This window comes from Symphodus melops (genome assembly GCF_947650265.1).
Source record: "Symphodus melops genome assembly, chromosome: 13".
Classification (NCBI taxonomy): Eukaryota; Metazoa; Chordata; class Actinopteri; order Labriformes; family Labridae; genus Symphodus; species Symphodus melops.
Genome location: NC_136703.1, coordinates 21,973,472 through 21,979,667, shown reverse-complemented (window position 1 = coordinate 21,979,667; position 6,196 = coordinate 21,973,472).

The following is a 6,196-nucleotide window of genomic DNA, read 5'->3' as shown; positions in this document are numbered from 1 at the left end:
CAGAGACTGGGGACCCCCACAGTCCTCGGAGGTGCTAAGACATATAAAATTTCCCAAAGACAAGCACACACACTAAAATTTGTTGTGTGTCTGAACACTGCCAACAAAAGAGCCGCAGACACCTACTTTGTTTTTCTAAAATAATAAATGTCTATTAAGAATACAACAGCTGACAAAACAAAAAGTGATTTGTACTGTAATGTATTGTAAGAAAGGCTACAAGCAGAAGTGACTTTAGCACTGAGTGAACATACAAAACTGAATAAATAGACACAGGTGTGTGTGTCAGGTGTAAAGAGCAGCAGTGAGACATACATTGCTGTCATGCACACACTTACATTTGAAGTATTTTTTTTTACACATTAATATCATGTGAATGATTGTTTTAGCTCGTCTGATATGGTATGGATTTGAACCGACACCTTGTGTCTACTAGAGGGCAGCAGAGTGACAGCCAGAAGTATTATACTGGACATGGACGATGTAGTGCAGACTGTGGAATAAATCCTGTATGTGCTTACACATCTATTTTATACACACACACACACACACACACACACACACACACACACACACACACACACACACACACACTGCTGTGTTTCCATGACTTATGAGGACACTCATTCACTGAAGATTTACCTTCAAAGTGTTTCATTGTTTACCCACAGTCCCCACAGTGCCTCCCCATAACAAGAGAAACTCATGGTCCACAAACACACACACACACACACACACACACACACACACACACACCAATTTGAGTGAAGTAATAATTTTACAGATTAACAAAGATTTATTGGGTTGTTGGACTTGTTAGACATTAGTTTAGCTTGTTAGCATCAAAAACAAAGTGCAGTTGAAGCAGATGCTAAATCTATGCTAACATGCTTTCTTTTGACTACTAACCTATAATTAACTAAAAGTAAGTGTAGCAAAAGTCTTCATAAAATACTAGAATAATACTTCCTTTAAGCTTCTGAAATTTGGATTTTATGTTCTTTAATGTCTTGGTCTCAGTTTACTCAATCAATGTTATTAACCGACTCAAACTTTTAAAGTAATGGATGAAACATTAAGTCAGGTTAACTATAAGAGAGCTACTATAACGGCAGCAGTAGTAGATAATAATAGTACAGAAGTAATCACTATGCCTCCCTCTGTAACATATTCACATGTTGTTCACAAGTATACAATACAAAGAAGTCAAGTGAAGAGACTGAATAGATTTTCCCGTCTCTTTCTACCCTTTTAGCTTTTTACATTTTGTTTGCCATTTACAAGAAAACATTTAGTTTGAAAGTCATTCATACATCTACAGGACGTGTAAAAATGTTACAGAAAGACGACGATGAATGAGGACTTTTAAACGGGGAAATCCTGTCAGCGATCTGAATGTTATGAAATGAAGGTCAAATCTCAATTTTAATCTGCCAAACATACTTGAACACATCCCCTTTTAGAGGATGAACAACCCAATCAGGAAGAATAGTTGATGCTAGATAAGTTGTTAAATTTGACTTTTTTTTGCTGTGAACAACTGAAACATGTCCACCTCATGGTGGTGCTTGAGGACAGGTTTACTGATCACTGAAGTTTTGATGAAGTGGATATGGATATATGGATATATCTGAAATATCGTGGCAGTCCAGCCAATATTTGCAGGAACAATTCCCTTAAAACCTTAGATTTATATAGAGCAACACAAGAGGCAGAGATCTTGAAAGTGTGATTCAAAACACTGGAAATCATGAATTTCTAAAGCGTCATTGTTGTCCAGTTGATCTTTGTAGACATCTTTGAGTCTTGATCAAATCGGAGAACAAACCTGACAGCACAAGTTCTGAGAAGGATTCTATAATTTCATTTTTTCTGTACTTTCCGGACTTCACTGCTGTCAGGTTTATTGTTCTGGCTGTTGTTAGCTGAAGTTTAAAGAGATATTTTCTTGACAGCGTTAACAGAAACCTGAATCTTCATTTAAGTTCACGGGTGACCTAATTTAAGTTCTTCTCTGGTCTTCTAGTCACGTCCCGTCTCATCCAGTGTGACCTTATTTTACATGGTTTACGATTTCAGACTGGAAGTGGAGTGTAGATGTTGGCAGATCTTTTGACTCGTGTATATGTGGGAAGACGTACAGCTGGCTTCAATAACATGAGTCTCATGAGAAAAAGTGACACTGTGTTCCTTCAGACCAAAGTCAACATTTCCACACAGTGAAAACACAACAAAAATGACCTAAATTTCAAAATAAATTCAAACCATTTAACAAACCAAATCAATTCCATGTTTGTTTTATATTATTCAATGTCCCTTGTTGTAGATGGTGCTCTGTAAATAAGAAGTTGAATATTTTACTTCAACAGAAGTATTAATTTGTGATTATAACCTGAATACAGTACAGAAAAATATTAATACAAATGTTCTTTAAGAGTCAAACGTTAAAGCGTCGAATTAAACATCCCCTTCATGGATCTTATATAACTGGGTCATTTTTTATTGGTGCAGACTTGTGGCTCTGTTATTTAACATTGCTACATATTAAAAGACTGCTTTTTTTAGCTGTTTGTTTTAAATGTGTTAAATGCTAAACTAGTGGCTGCCAATGTCAAATTTATAGTGAATATAATAACCCGGGGGCCAATGAAGTGCAAAAATTCATAAAGTGAAATACACTCCCATTCATTAAACAAAATAAATAAATAACAGCAGAAACAAACTTCTTTAAGCCTGGTTCAAAAAACGTATATTGTCTGAATAGTTCACTTCATTATCGGCACATAAGACATGTGGGAGGATTTTTTGATTCTAGTATGGCAACCGCCTCTTATGGGCTTCAGAAACCAACGGCCGACGTCACTGATACTGTGCACGTCTATACAATAATCACTAAAACACTGAGAGATGTTATGATGATACTTAAGTCATGTAAAGTACCTTAAAATGTAAGTAAATGCACTACTCGGGCATAAGAACAGTATAATAAGGTTTTGGGAAACTGGTCTTATTTTTGGTAACATAGTTGAAAATCACAGAATAAAAGAGGTCACGCGATATGAAGATTGTGACTGTCCCAGTTTCTGGAATAAATATTCTTCACATATGTATATTATATTTAATTTAGTTTATGATGGCTTCATTCTCCAGTAGGGTATCATTTCATAAAGTTATAGCAGCACTAAAACAAGAACTTTTAGTTATTTGTGATAGCCTCACCAGTGAAGGTTTAAGACATAAGTCATGTGGAAAAATAATAACATTTGGGTAAGTTTTTAAAAACCCCAAACTTGATCCATAAGGTCCAAAAACAACCATGTCCTACACAGAAAATCAATCATGGTGTGACTTTGTGATTGTGCAACTTTTTATGTCGACATTGAAAGTCCTTCAGTGACACGTGGACTCACACACACTCGGTTGTTCACGCCGTCTGCTCGTGCTGCTGATCAAATATAGACCTAAAACAGGACGACACCTGAGACCCTGCAGACAGCCTGGACCTTTTACCTGCAAAGACAAAACGCTGTGCTTGCCAGTACTGAGAATCAGAGCTATCGCCCTCTCCTCTGAACATGAGAACTTGATGGGTTTGTGGGAGTCTTTGGGAGCTCTTACTCTGAGTCATTGGCGGCATGCCTTTGCCCCAGATTCTCCATTTATCCATGAGCCAATTGATGTGCACGAGCGCTCTGTGTGGCTATGCCAACATTTTCCACTGACTATAAGCACTTTAAGTAGATCAGAGTTTCAGAAGAGAAACTGGTCCAAGTGTGTCAATGATTCATCATTGAGAAATATCAATCAAGATAAACTACGTTCCTAACATTTTACTGATCAAAAGTCCAAACAGTTATGAATGAACATATTTAAAACTAATGAATATTTTCATGATACATTAATGTACCTGTTATTTCTTTTTTAGTGTTAATTGTTGGTCTCTTAAAAGAAATCCATTACATTTATGTTAATCCACCATGTTTTCTAATTTTGTTTGGACAACAAATACATTACCTACATTATTCAAAATGCATCTTAAGTGTGGCCTTGAGCTTTTTGCCTCAGTCAGAGATGAGAAACAGACTACAAAATAATGGTGAGCCTATTTTCTTTTAGATCCATGCCCTCAGGATATTTTCATTTTCAAACTTGTACTGCTCAGACTCATCAAACAATGACACAAGTGACCTCAATCAAGGCATTCAACAGACTCCTGGCAGCCCCCTCTTAAACCACAAAAATATTTTTGCAACTTTTATATTTACAATCAATCATTAAATAGTTCTCACCAGGATCTGTTAATTTTTATTTTTATTTGTTGTTTTATGAAATGTAGCTATGCCCATATACCATCACCAACTCTAAATCTGTTTTCACACATGCACTACTGAAAACCTGTGGAAACATTCAGAACAGTCTTCCCCTGAAAGCTTCCTGAGTAGCTCTTTCAAACGCATTCCTTAAAGCGTGAAGTTTTCCCTTTCAGATGGGAGTGGGGACAGGACTTAACAAAAGACACTGAGAAAATCTAAGAGAGCTGCAACTGAGACTAAACCTATAATGACAGTGTTTCGCCTGCATGGTACGTTTTATTGTATGTATCCACAGTATTAACCAAACAGTGGAGAGGAACATACCAGTAAACAGAAAACAATCTGAAGCGGTTTTATAACAAGCTCAATAATCGCTGAGCCCTGCCGAAAGTTTTCCAGTGTGAAATCACATCTTATATCCAAAACGTCTTTGCCACATGTATAATTGAATCATCAGCATAAATACAGAACTGATTGGTGATTTTCAATGATAGCAAGACTTGATAACAATTCTGAACCCTTCAATGGTCATATTATTCCAGCAGTAGATCATATACCTATAAAGTGTCCATTAAAAAAAAGGAAATCTGTTTCTGAATAAATGCCAAGCCAGAAAACTACAGATCTTTTTCAACTTTGACACTTTAATTAATCAAATAGAAATCGGCGATCAATTCAAACAAACAAGGCGCTAAATTCAAGAAGCTCAAATAGAGGTAGAATAGTTACAGAATATGTTTCAGTTTGTTTCTGTTCCTATGAACAGAACTCTGCAGCTAAAAAACACCAAGCTTCATGTATTTGCTTGCATTTTCCTGCTTCTCTTACTTGTCCTTTACATCTGTTTGTTGACATGCAGACTCTCTAGATTTGCTCTTCTTCACCTTGTTCTAGGGAAACCCTAAGTGACCTTTTGAGAAACAAAAAACCAACTACGTGATGGGTTTCTCCCGTGTCAGTGAAGTGACACGAGAGCGTTCGCAGCGACTTGGCCAGGATCACAGGACTATTTTAGACCTGAGTGCTCCTCTCATACGGTGCCAGAAATAGTGCAGCTTTGTGGGGCCAGTGAGACAGATCATGTAGCTTTTAATTGCTTAAAGGGCTATTAACATGAATCACATCTTTGCAGTGCAAATGCCAAAATATCTGCTCCAGTATTTTGTTCTAAATGCTCCTCATACACCAATGGAACCTTTTGACTTTCCTATTTAAACAGAGAGGTCACCTTACGACAGAGCTGGGCACTGACCAGACTTTGTTCAGGCTATTCATAGTCATTTGTTTGCTAAAAGTTTCCTACATAAAAGTTCTTGGAAAAATCAATACTGTGAATCCAGTGCATTTACAATGCACGATTCCATAATCCAAAAATACAACTTTATTATACCTTATATGATAATTAGCTTTACATATCTTTGGACTCAGAAAGCCAGCTGTTGCTGCAACAATATTTGGTGACTAAAGATTATTTTTGCTGCTTATATCACTTTCAGCAATGCAGAAAATAAATGTAAAATCAGAAAGTTATTGCCAAAACTTCACAACATTTATTTGATTAAAATAAAACCCATATCATTCAAGAAAGCAGTCGATCCTCTCTCCTTGAAACATGTAACGTGACCAGACTGAATACTTTCATCCATGTGCTCTGGTATTTTGAGAATGCATTTCAAAACAACTCCAGCATGTGTAAGAATTTAAAGCAGCAGGTGTACTGCTTTATTCTCTGTCGTGCAGATTTTATGGTGGCGAACAAACCCTACAGCTGCAGCACGCCCGACTTGTTCCTGACTCATTATTGTTTGAAGAAATTAGTTCACTTGGCTGCTGATTGTGATGAATCTCATTTGTTTGTAGAACTAATTTTCATGTATGTGCAT